The following is a 21726-nucleotide window of genomic DNA, read 5'->3' on the forward strand; positions in this document are numbered from 1 at the left end:
AAAAAGTTCAGTAATGCATTAGCATGCAAGATCAATGTAAAAAATTGTGGTCTAACACAATACAAATGAATCAAAAAATAAAACTCAGAAAATGATTTCATTTAATATAGCACCAGAAAGGAAATACATTTGAAAATAAATTTAACATAACAACTGCAAGATATATACAGTGAAAATTTAACAAGATATTGAAGTATTAAAGAAATTCTAAATAAAAAATAAATTTAACATTACAACTGTAAGATATATACACTGAAAATTTAAAGAGACATTGAAGTATTAAGGAAATCCTAAATAAAGAAATAAATTTAACATAACAACTGCAAGATATATACACTGAAAATTTAAAAAGATATTGTATTAAAGAAAGAAATCCTAAATAAATGAAAAAACATTAGATTTTCATTGATCAGAATGCTATTAAGTATTAACCAAGATGCTAATACTTTCCAAATGTATCTGCAGATTCAATATAGTCCCTGCGGAAATTCTAGCTCGCACTTTTTCTTTATTTTCTGAAATAATTGGATCACTGATTTAAAAATGCATAGGAAATTGCAATTGATCCAGGACAGCCAAAAGAACATTAAAAATTGTTTAAGAAACACAAATGGTATTCACAAGAGTTCTGCCCTTACAGAGATGGAGGATAATTCTCTACTTCTTAAGTATGTGCTTTTCATAGCGACTTTTTTCAAACAAGTACATCATGAAGAGGGAGAAGAATCATTACTTTTGTAGTAGAGAAAACCGAACTGAACTACTTCATCCAGATAATAAAACTAACATTAGCAGTGATAAAGTGGCTGGGTCGCTGTAATCCCAGCACCTTGGGAGGCCAAGGTGAAAGAAATATTTGAAGCCAGGACTTGGAAACCAGGCTGGGAAATAGGGACATTATACCTCTATAAAAAAATAAAAATGTATTAGCCATGTGTGGTGGCACATGCCTGTAGTCCCAGCTACTTGGGAGGCTGAGGCAGGAGGCGGAGGTTGCAGTGAGCCGAGATTGTGCCACTGCACTCCAGCCTGGGCAACAGAGGGAGACTATGTGGAAAGGAAGAAGGAAGGAAGGAAGGGAGGGAGGGAGGGAAAGAACAGAGAGAGAGAGAGACAGACAGAGAGAGAGAGAGAGACAGAGAGACAGAGACAGACAGAGAGGGAGAGAAAGAAAGAAGTAAGTGATACTGCATGCCCATAATATATAACCTTGTTATAATTTCATGAGAATAAAACTTTCCTCTAGTGGTCTTCCTCCACAAACCCCAGAATAGCCATCTAATCATGAGTGAAACATCAGATGAATCCCAAAGGAGGGATTTCAATGACATTAGAAACAAGAAAAATCTGAGAAACTGGCACGCCCAAAAGGAGTACACAATACCTAAATGTGTGGTGTCCTGAACACAATCCTGGAACAGAATATGTATATTACGTGAAAAAAGGACATCTGATTAATCGTGGATGTTAATGAATTACAATATACAATATTGATTTGTTAATTGTGACAAATGTCCCATACTAATGTAAGAATTAAATAAAAGAGAAACTGTGTGTTGGGTATAAATAAACTCACTGTATTTATTTCTAACCATTCTGAAAATCCAAAACTATTCTAAAATAGATTTTTTTAAAGTACACCATTGAGTTTAATAAGTAGAAGATTATCAATATTGTTGTGTCCCATGTACGCATCTCCCATTTCCATCCTCTTCTTTTTATTTTATCCCGGTGAAGGTTACTATTATTTTAATTTTTCATTTTGCCATTCACAAATTGTTCTTTTTAAGTTTTTTTCTCTAACTTTGCATTTGCAAATAATACCTTGTTCGGTGTTTCTTGTTTCACAAGTAGATAATAATGTGTTTCTGTCTATACTGCTCAACAAAATTATGAGAAAACTTCAGAGAAATCCAGACTGTGATACATTGTACAAAATATGTGACCTGTTCTCACAAAGGCCAAGGTCAGCAAAAGAAGTGAAGATTGAGCGACTGTTACAGATTGGGCTAAGATGGTGCGCAGTGATCCTCATGACTTGGTGTACACAACCCGGCATGCTAATCCTTTCCTTGTGAATTTAGGGAGTACCTGAGACTTGCTTTGAGTCAAACGAATACTACAATGTGATGGATGTCACTTGGATGATCATATTACATAAGACTGTGACTTCTGTCTTGCTGCAAAACCTCTCCCTTGGTGGCTCTGATGGCACATCCTGTCATGAGAGAGAAGCCAGCATGGGAAGGAACTGAATGCAGCCTCAGGCCAACAGGCAGCAAGGAACTGATGCCCTTGCTTCAGTAGCTTTCCCTGGTGGTTGCAATTTACAGTTAGCACTAATCTAAGCCCCTTTCATTTAGGAGTATATCATTTCAGAATTAGAGCGACAACCTTGTATTAACAGAATAGTCCTAATTATTTCCTCCTTTTTCTTGTATTTTTTCTTTTGTCCCTTGTATCTTTCCTTTCATTTCACTTACATGTAAAAAGACTTGTGCATAAATGCATGTATATGTATATACATATGTGTATATGTACCTTATGTATATATAATCATATACGTATTTGGTATTTTTATTTTAAACAAGCTGTTATGGCCGGGCATGGTGGCTTACGCCTGTAATCAGATCCCAGCACTTTGGGAGGCCGAGGCGGGCAGATCACGAGGTCAAGAGATCCAGACCATCCTGGCTAACACGGTGAAACCCCATCTCTACTAAAAATACAAAAAATTAGCCAGGCGTGGTGGCGGGCGCCTGTAGTCCCAGCTACTCTGGAGGCTGAGGCAGGAGAATGGCGTTAACCCAGGAGGCGGAGTTTGCAGTGAGCCGAGATCGCACCACCGGACTCCAGCCTGGGTGACAGAGTGAGACTCTGTCTCAAAAAAAAAAAGAAAAACAAGAAAAAACAAGTGTTATATGTAAGATCAATTAAGAATACACAAAATAAAAGTTTTTATTACCTTGGGTAACCAATAAAATAGTATAAAAGAAATATGTCCTACATGCTAAGAAAAAAAAGAAGATGAAATCATATGAAATGCTGAATGAAAACCACAAAAGGAAGAAAATGACTGGATGACATTTAAAAATAGAAACAAAGGCAGTGCAAGAACTAGAAGATAGTAACAAATACAGTGGATATGATTCCAACTGTATCAATAATCACTTTGAATGTCAGGGTTCTTAAGGTACCGGTTAAAAATCACAGATAGAGTAGATGTAAAAATAAGGCCCAACTACATAAGAAACCTAATTTAAATATAAAGACACATGGATTAGAAATGAAGAGATAGAATAAACATAACATACTCCATTAATCAAAGAAAACAAGTGTACATATATTAATTTCCAACAGAGCAGACTTTAAAGCAAATAAAATGATGAAGAAAAAAGACAGGCATAAGTTAAGGATAAAAGGGGTGATTCTCTAAGAAAATATAACTGTCCTCAATAGGTATAAGCCTAAAAATAGTGTGTTAAATTAGGTGATGGGGGAATCTAAGGAAGAAAGAGATGAGTCCACTATTATCGTTGGAGACATCAACACTCTCTATCAAGAATCAACACATACAACAGGTAAAATACAAGCAAGGGCATATTATCACTCAACTATACAATCAGTCAACTCAATATAACTTATATCTTTAAACTACTAACTCCAACAATGTGAATAACATACATATTTCCCCAGCCCATAAGGATGCCTCTGCAAGACTGGCAAGACTGATCATATTATAGGACTTAGAACACCACTTATTAAATTTAAAAGAATAGGACTCACACAATGATTGCTCTCAGACCAAGAGAAAATTAATCTAGAAGTAAGTAACAGAAAGGTAACTGAAATATCCCCAAATACATGGAGATTAAACAACACACTTTGATACACAACATGGCCCAAAGAAGATATCTCAAGATTTATTAAAAATATTTTGACCCAAATAGCAATGAAAAAAACTTAACGAAATTAATGGATGTAACAAGTAGAGTTTAAATGAGATTCTATTGAATACATATGTTTGAAAGAAAGACCAAATTTCATCATCTAAGTTTCCACCATAGGAAAGTAGAACAAGAGAAAATCAAATGGAAAATAAGCAGCAAAAAAGACATACTATTGCAAGGTAAGTAAAAGCAAAGTAAAAGATAAAGCAACAAGATTGTTTAAAAGAATATTGATAGCTTAATAGTTTCCAGAACATAGAAGTATCCAAAATTAATAAAGAAAACACAATAGCCCTCACACAATGCTTGCTTGCAGATGTGACTGTCCCTTAAAAACAGCAGATACTTTGAAGCATGATCAATAAAGGCATATTAAGTGAAGTAATTTTATTTACTAAGTTTTAAAAGCATAAATGTAAACAATCCACCCCTAAATATTCAGGTTGATAACAATTACTATAAATATGAAAGGGGACTGGACACAGTGACTCATGCCTGTAATCCCAACAGTTTGGGAGGCCAAGGTGGGCAGATCACCTGAGGTCAAGAATTTGAGACCAACCTGGCCAACATGGTGAAACCTGATCTCTACTAAAAATACAAAAATTAGCTGGGCATGGTGGCAGGTGCCTGTAATCCCAGCTACTCAGGAGGCTGAGGTGGGAGAATCCTTTGAACCCAGAAGGTGGATGTTGCAGTGAGCCGAGATTGTACCATTGCACTCCAGCCTGGGCAACGAGAGAGAAACTGTCTCGAAAAAATATATATATATATATGTGTGTGTGTGTGTGTGTGTGTGTGTGTGTGTATATATGTGTGTGTGTATATACATATGTGTGTATATATGTGTGTACATATGTGTATATATATGTGTGTGTATATATGTGTATATATATACACACACACACAAACATATACACACACACATATATTCCCATATATACATATATATGGGAATAAATTCATATATGTCACATGTTAGAATCTCAGAGACATGAGGACATCATGAAGTTTGTATGAGAATATCAAAGAACATGTAAGAGAACATGCAGGGACAGGCATGTGAACATGTGTATGTCCAGGGGGAAAAGTTGCCTCTGGATCATTACTAGTCCCTCCATGGTCTGCCCTTCCTGCTCCTGCCTCCTCATTACTGATCCCAGTGGTCCTTCCAATCCACCACCCTCTTCTCATGGCCTGGCCTGTGCCACAAACACATGTTTTTCTCTTCCCTTTCCCTCCCCTGTCTGCTAGACACACTGCACCTCACTCTCAAGCATCTCCTCCAACGATCCTCCTCCTGGAGGGCCCCCTTGTCCCTCCCATCCCAGGCCTGATGCCTGTCCTCTGAGGTCCCAAGGGCAACTACTCCACTTGCAGTTTAGTTTCTGTTAAGTTTTCTGAATCCCAACTAGGTTTAAATATCAGAGATTTTGGAAACGTTGTCTATTTCATTCCCCTGTTAGCCCCACACATGTAGTGGACAATGAGTAACACAGAAGAGTCTCCTTCATATTGAATTTCACCAATGGATTAACGCCTCTCAAACACCTCTCACCTGTAATCTTGTCTACTTCCCAAGAAACTCTATCTCTCAATTTGAAGTAGGTTTGAATGTGAAGATGACCATGTTTCTTTTGCTTTCTTCTGTTCTCATGACAGGGTGTGAGCCCTGACTCCTCCCCCACCATCAAGCTTCTTCTCCAGCCTCCCCATCCGCAATCCACTCTAGAGACCCTCTCATGGGCCCTGCTCCTCCTGGCTTATCCATACTTCTTTGGTCCTTTTGGACAGTGTTGCGTTCTTAGTTTAAATAAAATATTCTTGTTCACCAAGATTTAGCTCTATTTATAAGGCTCCTTTGGTGAATATTTCAAAATCTTTATTAATTACCATATTTCTTCAATTTTACTATGTGTTACTATGTGTGTGAGTCTTTTTGTTTTGTTTTGTTTTGTTTTTTGCTTTTCATCACTGTCACTGCTAGGCTTGTGTTAGCCATGACATGATTCAACTTTTCAGCACATGGATGAATACATCCTGAAATTTTATATTGTCACCTTCTCATAAGATCACCATCATCAAAACTACCAGAATGGGTATCAATAAGAAAGGTGCAAATCCCACAATGGTACAGCCTCTGTTTTATGAAAAAGTATGGCTTTCCCATATCTCTTCATGTACACAGGGTGTTGTTAAGGTTTCTATAGCTCTGGGTAAAAAGCTAATTCAGAATAATCATAATCAGAATACCAAAATATGTGTGACTTAATTTATAAATTAATTTCAATATTACTTTCATTTTTATATGAATAAAACTTGTAAATTCAAAATTCTAAAACGACTTTTTCAGTAAGTATAAGTAAGTCGATTATGTGTATAGTAGTTTGACAGAGATATTATTCTTTTAGATCCTTCTACATCTTTGATTCATTGACACACAGTGAATGTTCCCAACGAGACACTACAGACATTACATATTCACCAATCTGACTTTCCCTTTAGTGATACAAAGGCCAGCTCACTTGTCCATCTTTCTCTGTGAGTGTGACGCACATTGTTCCTTACTCAGTTTCATATGGGCAACGAGATCCATACAGGTGGTGGTACAGTAATGATAGAGTAGTTGCTGGAAGAATGAAACAAAACATTGTGGAAAAATTTATTGGGATTAGATATGGCTTATCACATGTAAAAATGGACAATCTTTCTGGAATGATGGACTGCAAGACAGTGCACATCAAACAATGACATCTGAGAGACGTGAAACAATGATATGAGGGTTACTATTGCCTCAGGTTACTGCCTGGGGAGAATTTCCAGGCTATGGTGTAGCACAGACTCTGGAAAACACCCTGAGTTGAGAAGATGGAACTGAGAGTCTGGGGAACAAAGTGGCTGAATTTCATGAAGCCATTCTCCACGTGCAGTGGTAGGAATAGGAGAGAGCACTCATGCCAACACGCATGCAGGCTGGACTATGGTGCCATCATTACTCCACTGAGACACAGTTCACAGGAGTACAGGAGTGGTATAGAAACACAAAGCAAAGATACAAAGAGAAGTAATTTGAATGAACTTCGCCTTCACCCTTTCATCTAATTTCCTACTGCAAAAAGACAAAGCTTTTAATGACTCAGTGATCTGGCAACAAGTCCAAAGATGAAGGGATGGCTATTGCTTAGAAATGAAGCAAATGATGTGTTAAGTAGATTCAGTCACCCTACGTGGACACCAACCTGCCTTTCCTATGTTATCCTGTTAGTTGTTGCTCATAAAATCACTGCATTATGAAATAATTAAAATATAGCTTTCCACTTACAAGAGTAGAGCATGTTCATCATCTAAAGGAGGAGAAACCAATAAAGCTTTCCACCTCTACTGGTTTTCCTTAAAAATCTCCAGTTTCTTTAACATTTGAACAATATTTTTCTCTGCTTTTCACTATGTACATGCCACAGGCTATATAGTATAGGGTTACTCTCTACATGCAGTGAAATTAAGTTAAATTGTAACTGAGTACCCCATTTTTCTAAAAATTATCTTTGTCTTTTTTCCCCCTCTATGTTCACCTGTTACTTAGCTCCTTAGAAATGCAAATGTAACCTTTTTCCCTCCATCCTTTCCACCAGGGAGATAACCAGCAAGCATTGCCAGCTTATCTAAGTATGTGCTTGCTTAGAAATTACGAAATGTTGAACAAAAACAGGCATGCTTCAGAATTCTCCCCCACAAGGAGATTGTCTCAAGACATCAGTTAATCCACAACCCGACTCTGTCTTTAATGATGCTGGCCACGCTAACAGATGACCCATGATTACAGATAAGTCCTCTAGCAAGTCACGTAGACCCTGCACCTCCATGCCCCTTCTGCATGCCCTGTATACCAAAATTTCTCCTTACAATCCTGCTTTCTGCCCAGAAAACTGAAGTGGTTCCTTGAGATATGAAACTGGCCCTTCCCCTTGCTAAAATCTGGAATAAAGTCACTTTCTTTTTCCAACCCTTTGACTTGTTATTTGATTTTACAAGTGGCCACTGCCCAACCTACATTCTGTAGCACAATGGTACCTGACTATAATATAACAGATGAGGGACACTTCTATTTTTTTAACCAGGATCTGTAAATGAAATTTTCTGTTTATGCTATTAAAGCCCATAGACCCTGACTACAGCCACACCTAGCAGAACAAGTGCCCATCTGTTAATACAGAACAAAAGTCCCGATAGAATATCAATGTTTTTCCTCTGTTGATTGCTCATGTCTCACACATCTTGAACAAACGTCTCCAATCTTTGCCTAAGTTTTGACTAAGACAACAAAAGTAAAATCTAAAAAATTCACAAGCATGAAAACCTTTTGAGACTATTAAGCCAGATGAAAATGATAATAAATAAAAGATTGAAATTCCTTTTTGTAAGCTAATGGCACAAAAACATTTTCTGATTACAGCACATGATGTACACATTTTCTAACTGGTATTTTTTACATCTCTGAGAACTAAAAATGAATTTAATAATCACTCATCAAAAATAACAAAATAATTCATATCTAATAGAATCTAATAGAATGGGTGATCCATACAGAGAACTGTCATGTACACGTACATGGAGGTGAAGTGGAAGGAATTATGGAGTCCAGACAATGTCTAAATCTTTTGTACAAGGAGAAAATGAAACATCATGAAGTTCACACCTGCATGGTTAAGAAGAGGTTGCTCCTTGCATTCAGATGTAAAGTCTAACTTTCCTGCCACACAAATCAATACCTTGTTGACCTTTCACAGGTACAGCAAACTAAGCCATAGAATAGAAAGTTTAACGGATCTTTTTAAGCATAAGAAGATCTTTTTAATGTGGGACAATTTTGCCTTGTGGCTTATAGAATAGTTTCTGTCCTTCTTTTTAACCAGAGCTATTTAAGAGGATATTTCTGGAAAATTATAAAACAGAATGTGTATCATCTGTCATTTCTAATAAAGTGATATTAACATTCAATTTATGAAAGAGAAATAGGAGTAAAGATGAAAATAATTGACATGGTTCATTGAAAAATAATTATGAATGCATTTTTAAAGTAGAGAAATAAAGGCCTTAAATCTACAATACAAAAATAAATATTTGGTTTTAGATGATATTTACATGACCAAAAAAAGAGAATATTTATACACAAGTGTTTAAGACATTTGCACAACAAATTAAATCAAAATCAAGGAGAAATATCACAATGTAAAATCTAAAGTCTTAAGGTGTCATTGGTAAGCAAGCAGAATCATTTTTGAACAAACTCAGCCTTTTTTAAAAGACTTGAATTCCCTACCTCACCCCACAACCAAGGCAGGGAGCTGCTGTCCTTGTGCATGCAGAGCCCCCAGAGAGGCTCTGAGCTCAGAGGCTCCCCTGTGAACCTGCCTTTGTTGGGCATGGTCTGGAGGGGGACCCTGTTCACAGGATCATCTACAGCAGGGCAGGAAGCAGCCAGGGCTGCCTCTCCAGGTTTTCAACAACATTGGCTGTTGTCAAAGATACTAAATACATAAAGTGGGCAGTGGTGTTGGGAGACTGCCTAAGATTCACAAGGACATAGAGATTTCAGAGTCAATAGCAACGTTCTAAAGTTGTATATCCACAGCCTCATTCAAGGTACAGCTGAAAGGATTGCTGTAGGTGCAAGGCATGCAGGTCTGAACTTCTTTCTCCTCATTATAGAGCAGCTCAGTGGTTAAAAGCACAGGCCCTGGGCCAGGCACAATGGACCACGCTTGCAATTCCTACGCTTTGGGAGACTAAGGAGGGTGGATTGCTTGAGGCCAGGAGTTCTAGATCAGCCTGGGCAACAAAGACAGACCTCCTCTAATAACATCATTATATTATAATTATTGGAAAAAAAAGCTGTTTTCAAAACATATATATGTGGATATTTCTCTTGTCTTTTGTCACTCCTATGATTACATGGGATCGAACATATAAGGAAAATACACCAACAAAGGTTTTCCTAAATTTCCTCCCATTCAGATCCAACTCTCCTAAATCACTCTTCAATTCATCTTGCTCATGGTGTTCCCCATGTTATCATCATTTGTGCTAATCTGAAGCTTTGGTGATGCTGCATTTCCTGTGATATTCCTACGTTGCTCCTGCGAGTTTATATTTTCAACCTTCTTAAACCTCCTATGCAAGATTTGATGCTGATGTTGATGATACCATCCAAAAACATTGACAGAAGGTTTGCAGACCAAGCTTATATACAGGTAAATGAGGACAATCACATTATGACTGCCTTCTCGTCAATAGTGTTTTAACGCTTTCAAACTTAAGATGCATCCGTATTTGATAGATGTGAAAATGTGCACTCTACGATGAATGGAATACACTGTTTTCTCTGTGACTGCTCATTTCTCAGTGTTAAATTATGGTGGCTCATTGGCTATACTCTTGTTTGTTATTGAGGAAATATGCTTAAATCTTATCACATAAATTTATAAACTGCATTTATATTCTACCTGGAAGCTTCACCGCTGTCCTCCATTAGGGAAGTCCAGTTTGTCCACTTCTCATTAAAGTGAGTGTCCAGAGAGGTGATATAAACTGCATGTATAATTTTAGACACATTAGAGTTATTAGTGGAGTGCTAGAATTCTTATGTCACGTATGGAAATATAGTTCTATGAACCATGGTTTAAGAAATCCATTGAAGACAAAGATGAAAATTGTAAAGACCTACTTGAAAAATTCACTGGCGTGGTAGCTCTCTAAAGACCTGGAAAGAGCTGTATTTTGAAACTTTAAACTGTAATCTTAGAAATATGAGCAACGCTTCCTGTAAACTTCATTACAGATTCCATTATTTCAGGTGTAACATTTGTGTATCTTTTTCTTCATTCACATTTGTCCTTTTAATCACATGGCTGGTGATCGTAGAAATCACCTTATGATTAGTCACTGCAGAAGTGAATGCATAATGGTCTTTATAAGATATTTTGATCCGTCCCCTTGCTACTCTGGTCAACTCTACTTTGGGTACTTGGATATTGGAATTGGTTTCGGTGTCCCCTCGTGAGTACACTGAGTGATGAAAAAACTCATACAGTCACAGTTAAGGGGGTTGACTGAAATTTCACCTAGAGTTTTAGACTCCAGGAAGGTTGAATTAAGTAAACACAAAGTCATGTCATTACATATATGAGACATTCCTTCCTTGAACTCAATCTTCTTATCAGGTTAGAGTGTGGAGACAGAGCATTGGGTTTGCCTCATGATGTCATCTAAAAATGTGGTTTGTTTGCAATAGCATCTTTTGTAGACTTGTGGTGTCCAGACCAGCCTCTATACAACTGTTGATTTAGGATACTGTGCGAAATCATATCTTCCATGCAGTGAAAGTTTGTCTGGGGACTCAGTGCTCAGCACTTTGTCATCTGTGCCTGTGACATCATGCTATTCAAGATTTATGGATATCAATGGGAGTTCAATATGTAGTTCCATGGCTTTGTAGGCCTTTTAGGCATGGTTCCTGAAAACAGCTCTGCTGCTACTAAGAAGGGTGCAATGGCCTCTTAATAGGAAGCTGTGTGGAGAATTAGTGGGCAGCCAGTACACATGCAGAGTCATCAGTCAGCCTGTTTCTGTCTCTCAGATCACTGCATGGAGGGTTGGAGATATGCTGTATACTGTTATTTTATTTTATTGTTTTTTTGCCTACTAAGATTTCTCTTCTTGTGCACAACATGTATATATCACTCAGTAGCATTCACCTGCAAAAACTCTGTTGTAAAGTTTTATTCCCAGGCCTCTGGAAGCAGGGACTGCCCTAAACCAACTTATTAGAAATATTTTTTGTACTCGGCTTACCTGCTATCTTGACGGCTTTAGGTCAGCCAAGGGCAATATAATTCCACCATGTGAGTATCAACAGAGTGCACGGTCCTGCACAGTTCCTGACGGAGCCTGTAGAATGAAGAGAACTAAATTAGAACAGGTTTTCTGAAAGGTTTGAAGGTAAAGTTGTCTTTGGATTACTTGAAGAAGAAATCCCTGTACCAAGAAAACATGATCCTGAATGCAGAAATATGATTTCTGTTCCCTGTCACTGACATTTCTTATTCTTGCCTTATATCATCTGGAATTCATGTCTTCCGAAAAGGTTAGTGGGGTCCTGAATATATTCTGCTAAATGCTGTCCTAAAATGGGGCTTTCTGGGATATGTGAAAAACAGGCATCTTCCTTTCAAGAAGGGGATGCTGACGCTCTAATGACTAGGTAGTGGGGAAGGAGAAAGAGGATAAGAGTCCTTGGAGCTTGAAGGTACCTTCCTGAAGGAGTGGCACCTGGGTTTCGAATGTTGCCTAGAAAAGAAAAGCCAGTTTACTATTCTCTCCCTACATGCCCACTTGTATCTGGAGGCAAAAGTTTTTTGCTGATGTCTTTACTTGCTTACTTTTCTTAAAAAAATAATAATAATATTAAAAAACATATTTATTTTGAAATAACTGCAGATTTACATAAATGCACATAGGTAAGTACAGACTGTTTCATATACCATTCAGATAACTAGAATATGAATATCTATTATAACCATAGCATATCCATGAAAACTAAGAATTTAACTGTTTTTCAAGACTATTAACTGATCTACAAACTTCCTTCATATTTTACCAGGTTTTCTAATAATCATATACTTATCTATTCCAGGACCTAATCCAGAATACCACCTTACAATTACTGTCAGGTATATTACTTACTACTTGGTGCATAACAAATTACTACATACCTTAGTGGCTCAGAACCACACACATACTACTCACAGTTTCTCTGGGTCTTCGGTCTAGATGTAGGGGATGGCTCAGGCTGAGGCTCAGCTGGGGTAGGGTCTCCTTCCAAACTCACATGATTGTTCTTAGGATTCAACTCCCTGCCCTCATCAGGAACTCATTGATGTATTATTAAAATCACTTAAAATTAATACTAATTTATCAAAGATATTTCAAAACAATACAATAATAATAAAGAAGTAGAAAATAGATCACTTCCCATTGTATACTATGAATTCGTTTACCCTGATTGAACAACTACACAAAGATATTTCAAATAAGGAAAATGAAGACCAATATGCCTTATAAATACAGAGACAGAAATCACCAGGGAAATATTATCTAATGAAATCAGCAACATGTAGAAAGTATTAGACACTATGGCAAAGGGTATTTACCTCAGGAATGCAAATTTGGTTCAACATATGATACAATTAATGTCATACACTATATTAATAAAGAATAAAAACTACACAATCGTCTCAGAAGGTGTGCAACAAGCACTTGAAAATTCCCAGATTCCGTATTAGAAAAACATGCAGCAAATTAGGCAGATAAGAGAACTTTCTTCATTTCAAAGGGCATCTATGAAAAGCTCACATATCATCATAAGTAATCTAAAAGGTTCACTAATTTCTCTGATATTAGAAACAAGTCAAATATTTCCACTCTTGACACTTGTTTGCAACATTGTACTGGAGAATGTAGACAGGGCAATTCATTTAGAAAAATAAATATAACGTTTCTAGTATGGAAAGGAAGTCAAACTCTGATTGTTCGCAAATGACATGATCTCATGTATAAAAAGTCCAAAGGACTCTATCAAATATGTTTAGAATTTAAAGATGAGTTCAAAGAAGTTTGCAGCATATAAAATATATAAAATATTTTAAATTTCTCTATACTAGCAATTAACAATCTAAAAACAAAACTCAGAAAACCGTTCCAATTGAGATCACATCAAAAATACTTAGGAATAACCTTATCAAATTAAGTATAAGATATGTACACTAAAAACTATAGAACGCATATTGTTAGGTTGGCAATATTTTCCAAATGGATCTATAGAATTAATGCAACTTCTCTCAAAAACCAGGTGGCATTACCTTCCCCTAAATTCAGAAGCTTATCCTAAAATTATATATAATATAGATCATGAGCAGCCAAAACACCCTTGAGAAGGACAAAAAGGGTTTGCATAGTAGACATATGCTTCTTGATTTCAAAACTTACTACAAAGTAATAGTAATCAAGATTTGTGGTACTAGTATAGGGATATATGTATTGATCAATGGAGTAGAGAATATAATACTGAAAAATGAATCCTTACATTTATGGTGAAATGCTTTTATACTGTGGCCAAATAAATTAGGTATGAAGCAATATTTTCTTATCAAATGTTTGTGGGTCAAGTGGATATCCACATGCAAGTTAGATTCTTGCCTCATACCAGAAACATGATTCACTCAAAATGATAATCCATCTAAATATAAGAGCTAAACAGGGCCAACCCATAAAAAGGAACACAGGAATACATCTTTGTGGTCTCTGGTTAAACAATGTTTTAAGATATGACACTGAAAAGCACAAAGGAAAGAAGAAAATATAGAAATATTAAACTTCATTAGAATTAAAATCTTTTGCAATTTAAAGTCCACCATCAAATATAAAGAGGCACCCAAAGAATGGCAGAAAATATTTCAAAATTGCAAATTTTATAGGTGATAATGGTCTACTATCCAGAATATACAATGTCTTACAACTCAAAATTAAAAAGGCAAATATCCCAATCAAAAATGGCAAAATCTTAAATAGCCAATTCTCAAAAGAAAGCCATAGTCATATCCAAAATCACATGAAATTATGCTCAATGTCTTTTGTCATTATGAGGTACGAGACTGGAAGGACTTGTTTTCTGGTTTCACAACCTTAGTGACCAAAATAAGATCTGCTCCAGACAGGATAAAGTGAAAAAACTGACAGAAGCCTGTACATTGTGGTAAATGTGATCCCTGGTAGTCTTCATTTGTCACTCATATGACACTCCTACCAACCACATAACTGTGTACAAATTCCATGGCTACAGCTCAGAAGTTACTGCCCCTTTCCATGGAGACAAACTAGAAGTCACTGCCCCTTTCCTGCCTCAATTTGCATTGACCTGCCCCTCAATTTGCATATAATTAAAAGTGGGTTTGATTGCATATAAACACAGTTGCCAGGAGGCCTATATGTTGCCAACTCTGAACACACTGCTTAAGAGTTAGCCCTGCTCTGCTAGGAGCAGTACCATTCAATAAAATATTGCAGTCTAATATCACCCACTTGCCCTTAAATTCCTTCCTGGACAAAGCTAATAACCCTCTCAGGATAAGCCCCAATTGTGTGACTCACCTGTCCTACAAAAATTAGGTGAAGGCAAATCTAAAAACCATGAGGTGTACTTCAAAAATCTAAAAAGCATATTGCTAAAAAATATAAGTTGGAAAAGGTAAAATACTGTGAAAAGGCAAACTTGTTACCTCCTAAATAAGGTTTTTAATTTGCATAAATTAGCTACACTCTTTGTGTTACAAAGTTCTTCAGGATTTGGAAAACATTATGATGTATCCACCATTACAGTATCAAAGAGGAATTTCACTGTCGAAAAGAAATCTTCGGTAGTTCACTGATTTCACCTATCTCTCTCCGAAGCCCCTTGTTACCACCGAACTCTTTACTGTCACTACACTTTTTCCTTTTTTAGAGAGTCATATAAATGGAATTACACAGTATTTTGACTGTTTCAACTTGTATTTTTCTACATAGCAATATACCTTGTTCAGGTAGCATGATTAAATTAACAACATCAACTTGCTTGCAGGGAGTGCTAGATTACATACAAATGAGAATGAGTGGATCCATTTATATGGTGCTGGATTAGGTCATATGGTGTTGGAAACATTAGTAGAAATTATAAAATTACCAAATTACCCTGGAGCACAATTAACTTCACAGACTGGAGCATATAATAGTGACTGAACAAAAGAAAATGCCAAACAACAACAAAACCAACCAACCACACAACATCAAACTTTAATTATGGAGGTATTTCAAAGTGATACAAGAGACAACTTAAAAACCTTCCAATAGCCAACACTGGAACAATTTGTGCAATTAAAAAAAAAAATAGCGGCCAAGCATGGTGGCTCATGCCTGTAATCCCAGCACTTTGGGAGGCCGAGGAGGGTGGATCATCTGAGGTATGGAGTTTGAGACCAACCTGGCCAATATGGTGAAACCCCGTCTCTACTAAAAATACAAAATTTAGCCAGGTGTAGTGTCTCATGCCTGTAATCCCAGCCACTCAGGAGACTGAGGCATGAGAATCGCTTGAACCCAGGGGGCAGAGGTTGCAATGAGCTGAGATCGCACCATTGCACTCCAGCCTGGGCAACAGAGAAAGGCTCTGTCTCAAAAAAAAAAAAAAAAAGCACATACACATTGTAAAATAAATCTCCATATTTAGATAATGATATAAATAAAAGATGCATGGATAAATGAATAAATTAATACACATGAAATAATTGGAAGAGAATAGGCACATGTTTATGGTGAAGGTTTAAAGGAATTTGTAGACATTCTGCCAATAATGAATGTCTACTCTGGTTGACAGTTTGTACCCTTGTTGAGTTTGTACTCTTGGTATGATATGATGAGAATGGCACTTTTTGGCAAGGCACAGTGGCTCACGCCTGTAATCCCAGACCAGCCTGGCCACCACATTAAGACCCCATCTCTACAACAAAATAAATATCACTTGAGCCCAGGAGTTTGACCCCGGCCTGGGCAACATGGTGAAACCTTGCCTCTACCAAAAGTCTTACAAGCAACAACAACAACAATAAATTAGTCCAGCATGGTGGAACATACCTGTAGTCTCAGCTACCCTGGAGGTTGAGAGGGAAGGATCCTTAAGCACAGAAGATGGAGGCTGTAATGAGCCAAGCTCATGACACTGCACTCCAGCCTGGGAGAGAGAGTGAGACACTATCTCAAAATTAAATAAATAATAAATAAAAATGACACTTTTCCTCGTGATCTTCCTCCCCTAAACCCACAAATCCAGTCTTATCATTAGAGAAACATCAGACAAATCCCACATTAGTAATATTAGTGGCATAAAAAATAAGGAAACTCTGAGAAACTGTGACAGTCAGAGAATTCTAAGGAGACATGACATGTACCTGTGATGAGGTATCCTGGATGAGATTCTGGAATAGAAACAGGACATTAAGTCAAAACTAAAAAAAAGTGAATAAAGTATAAAGAGTAGTTATAGTGTTATAAAACTGATTGGTTGTGACAAATGCCCTACATTAATGTAAGAATTTCATAAAAATGGAAACTTCATGGGATATATGGAAATTCGATGTACTACATTTACAACTGTTCTGTAAACCTAAAACCATTCTTAAATTTATAAGGTTTCTTTATCTTTAAAGTCACTGCTGACCTTATAAAACAACATGAGCAATATGTTTGATGGCCCTTAGTGCATCTCCTGAGCTTCACCATCTTCCTTAATCACTGAAAGTAGTTATTACTGTGAACTACTTGTTATCCTCTAGTTTGTGTTTATTATATTTACCTCTATGTTTATATTTCTAATATCTATAATGTTTATTTTTCTGGTCTTCAAACACACATGCATGGTTTTAATGTATTTATGTCCCTAGTTTAATCATGAGAAATCATGAGACAAATTCATATTGTGGGAAAACCTACATAATATCTGACCTGTACTTTTCAAAACAGTGAAGTTCACAAAATATAAGTGAAGACTGAGAAATGTGCAGATTGGAGAATACTTGATGTGTCAGGTGGACCCTACGATGGTGCCCAGTGAACCTCACCTGTAAGAAATACACTGCTTACGTTATTTCATGTGCTCTATTGAGTGGCCTCCTCTGTGTCTCACATGACCAACACACCTGAACTTAACATTTTTCCAATTCAGAGTTCTCCTAGAAAGTGGCTGTCTTGATATGAATGTAGTGGTCACAGTTCTGAAAAGTGCCATAAGAGCATCTGACAGTATTTAAAAGTTTACAGTAATCCAACCCCAATGCCCATCAATCAATGAGTGGATAAGGAAACTGCGGTATATATATATGACTACTACTCAACCATAAAAAGGAATGAGTTAATGGCATTTGCAGCAACCTGGATGAGATTAGAGATTATTATTCTAATTGAAGTAACTCAGGAATAGAACACCAAATATCGTAGGATCTCACTCATAAGTGGGAGCTAAGTTATGAGGATGCAAAGGCATAAGAATGACACAATGGACTCTGGGAACTCAGGAGAAAAGGGTGGGAAGGGGGTGAGGGATCAAAAACTAGAAATAGAGTGCAGTGTATACTGCTCAGATGATGGGTGCACCAAAATCTCACAAATCACCACTAAAGAACTTACTCATGTAACCCAAACCACCTGTTCCCCAATAACCTATGGAAATAAAAACAAATTACAGTAAGAAGGATGCCTGGTCAAGGATTGGACAATTAGGCATTGAGTCATCTACCAGGATAAATAAGTATCCTATGAAAGGTGCACTGTCAACATCCAGGACCAATTTCCTGGGGTCCTGTTGGACAGCGTTATAATTTGAAGCCATTGTCCCAAGAGAGACCTCAAGAGAATATTAGATACTACAAAAATACAACACAGACGTAGAGGTAATTTTATAAATCATGGCTCAAAGATCCCATGGAGAAGGAAGATAGAAAGGGTAAAGTGTTACTTGAAAGTTTACAGAGTTGCAGAGTGCAGCTCTCTCAAGACAGAAATACTCATCTTGAGACTGTTTGCCTTAATCTCAGAAATATAAGCAGAGACTATTCGAAGTTGGTTTCCAAATCCAACTCTTCATTTCGATCAACAACACATCTTTCTCTCTCTCTCCTTTTATTCTTCCTATCTCATAAACGATGGTCATGTGAATCTCACTGTAAGCAGTCGCTGCTGACGCAGGCACGTTACAGTCATCATGAAATGCTTTGCTCTGACCATTTGTCACTCTTGTCAACTCCACTTGTTGATATTTGGAAAATGAAACAGGCCTTGGTGTTCCCTGAAGACTGTACTGCATGATGAAGAAACTCATATAATGTATAATTTAGAATGTTGAGCATATTTGCAATGAGAGTTTCAGCTTCTATGAGGGCTCAGTTCAGTGAACAGAAAGCCCTAATTTCAAATATAGGAGTCATGCACCTTTTAAGCTTTATTCTCCATTCAGGGTACAGGGTGGAGAGGGGTTGGGTTCAGGCCTCATGATGTGGTCAGACAATGAGATGTTTTCAATAGCATCTTTCTGAGAATTCTGGTGGCCAATCCAGCCTCAGTACAATGTGGTCACAGGTGGTTTACTGTCTTGTGAGAAATCATAACTTCCATGCTATGGTGGTAGAGTTTGGGAGCTCAGTGCTCAGCACTGTGTGTGTTCTCTGTGCCAGGGATATCACAGTAGCACAGTTTTGTGTCTATCACCTTTCCTATCTTAACCCTGGGCACTCAGAACTCATTGACCCTCTTGCTACCTAGAGATGAGTCTCTCCTTAGACACATCTACTTCCATCTCCTTCATGGCCTGCCACTTGGTGATTTTTTTTTTGCTGAATAGTTTCGTGATGAATGGACCTTCACAGTACACATCATAACAGACCATATGTATGCATGGAAATGAAGAGAAAAATGGGATTTGACAAGTCACTTACCTTATAGAAACTCCCCTTATAATGAAATGAAAAGAGCAAACTTCCATTTACTAAGATTGTCCTTTTTTTTTTTTTTTTGAGACACAGTCTTGCTCTGTCCCTCAGGCTGCAGTGCAGTGGCAGGATCTCAGCTCACTGCAAGCTCCGCCTCCTGGGTTCACACTGTTCTCCTGCCTCAGCCTCCTGAGTAGCTGGGACTACAGGCGCCCACCACCACGCCTGGCTAATTTTTTGTATTTTATTAGAGATACGGTTTCACCGTGTTAGCCAGGATGGTCTCAATCTCCTGACCTTGTGATCCACCCGCCTCAGCCTCTCAAAGTGCTGGGATTACAGGCGTGAGACACTGTGCCCGGCCTGAGATTATCAATTTAAATGAGGCTCTCCTTCCTATGGGGTGAATTGTAAGCTCAGAGGGGTAAGAAGGTTTATTTAATTATAAATGTCCCAAATAATAGCACCTGAATTACTGCTACAATCTTCTCTGAAGTAAGAAATATGGTCAAGGGCAGCTGTATCTCTTACTCCACGTCTCCTGGATGCAGGAATTTATTTTCTCACTGGAGCTATGAAGCTGGTATGGAGAATGTAGCCCATGATCACGGTCTGAAAAAGCAAAAATAGTCCTAACTTCGTGGATATCCTTGGGAGTGTAGCACACAGTCCCATGGCTTAGTAAGCTTTGTGGGCACCGTTCCTGGAACAACCCTGGTGCTCTCCCGTAAAGTGGTGTGGCCTGTGAACTGGGAGCTGTGTGGGTGATGAGGGGACAGTCCTCCCTGCTGTGGGGATCTTTGTTTAACCAGCACAGATGCAAAGTCAGCACTCAGCCCGTGTCCATCTCTTAGATCACTGCATGGTGGGCTGGGGTATGTTGTACTGTGCTCTTCTTTCCTTTTTTCTATTAGGCTATTTCCACCTCTGCACAACACACTCTGTATCACTAACATGCCTCACTTTCATATGCCTGGTGTCTAAAGGTTCATTTCAGGTCTCTGTAAGCAGGAATTAGCCGACAACCCCATGATTAGAAGCTTTTATTTTCATACCTAGTGAACCTTCTACACTATGATATTGTCCGTGCTGCAGCTTTTGGGCCTCTCACTGGACAAAAGAAATCCATGATGTTATAGCATCAGGGGACTGTGTGGTGCCATGAATTCATGATGGAGTCTGCATAATAAAGAGAACTTAATTATCATAGGGTATTCTCAAAGGCTTTAAAAAACTTTAAAACTTGAACAAAAGAATCTCTGAACTAAGAAAACACTCCTAATGTAGAAATATTATTTATGTTCCCCATCACTGGTGTTTCTCAATCTGGTCTGGAAGTCATGTCTTCCAAAATGTCTTTAGCAAGATCCCACAAAGACACTACCTCAAAGTGCCTGAAAATAGGGCCTTCTAACATATGTGGGGCAGGCACTTTTCTTTGAAAAAGTGGTTACTGATGTATGAACTGGTGACTGGGTAATGGAGCATATGATGGGAAAGAAGAAAATGGATGAGAGTCCCTGGAGCTTGATGAGGTGCCTGAAGCCTGAAGCAGGTGCCCTGTGTAGGAATGGGGATAATAAGGCAAGTACTTTGCCTTTCACTCCCTGCATCTCCACTCATCCTCTGATCCAAGGTTTCTTGTTGTTTATGTCCATCTGTGTTGGTATTTTTTTTTTGTTCCTAAATAATACATTTTAAGAACAGTTTTATTTGAAAATAATTTTAGTTTTACAGAAAGTTGCAAAGATAATACAGTTTTACATAATCTACAGCTTCCTGAAATGTTAACAACTTATGTAACCACAATGTATTTATGAAAACTCAGAAATTGACAGTGGTACAAAACTATTAACTGAAATACAGACTTTCTTAATATTTTGCCAGGTTTTCCACTGATGTCATTTTCTGTTCTAGAATCTAATTACATTTACTGTCAGGCATATTACTTATAGGTTGCTGTATAACATATAACCGCACAGCTTAGATGTTCAAACCCACATATAAATATTACTTAACATTTTCTCTGGGTCAGATGACCCAGGCTGAGGTTTCAAGTGAAGCCTCCCCTGGGGAAGGATCACTTTCCCAGCTCATGTTAGTGTTGGTAGGATTCAATTTTTTTCTAGGTTGTGATGACTTCACTGGTGAATTATTCTAAGCCCTTTGAGAATTAATAACAATCCCTTATTAACTAATCTTTCAAG

General features: G+C 37.6%; 1 long non-coding RNA gene across 1 annotated transcript in view; it reads right to left on the reverse strand.

The window, feature by feature from the left end:
* The window catches only part of LOC103784564 (uncharacterized), a 141254-nt gene that overhangs the window by 70162 nt on the left and 49366 nt on the right, over positions 1-21726 (reverse strand). Inside the window, exons 8-14 of the long non-coding RNA XR_010110050.1 lie at positions 20575-20698; positions 19987-20131; positions 16988-17014; positions 11802-16770; positions 10675-10892; positions 10454-10538; positions 6476-6579 (exon numbers count right to left, since the gene is read on the reverse strand). This is a non-coding gene — a long non-coding RNA (uncharacterized LOC103784564). The remainder of the gene's footprint in view (positions 1-6475; positions 6580-10453; positions 10539-10674; positions 10893-11801; positions 16771-16987; positions 17015-19986; positions 20132-20574; positions 20699-21726) is intronic.

Source organism: Pan paniscus, chromosome 16 (assembly GCF_029289425.2).
Source record: "Pan paniscus chromosome 16, NHGRI_mPanPan1-v2.0_pri, whole genome shotgun sequence".
Taxonomy (NCBI): Eukaryota; Metazoa; Chordata; class Mammalia; order Primates; family Hominidae; genus Pan; species Pan paniscus.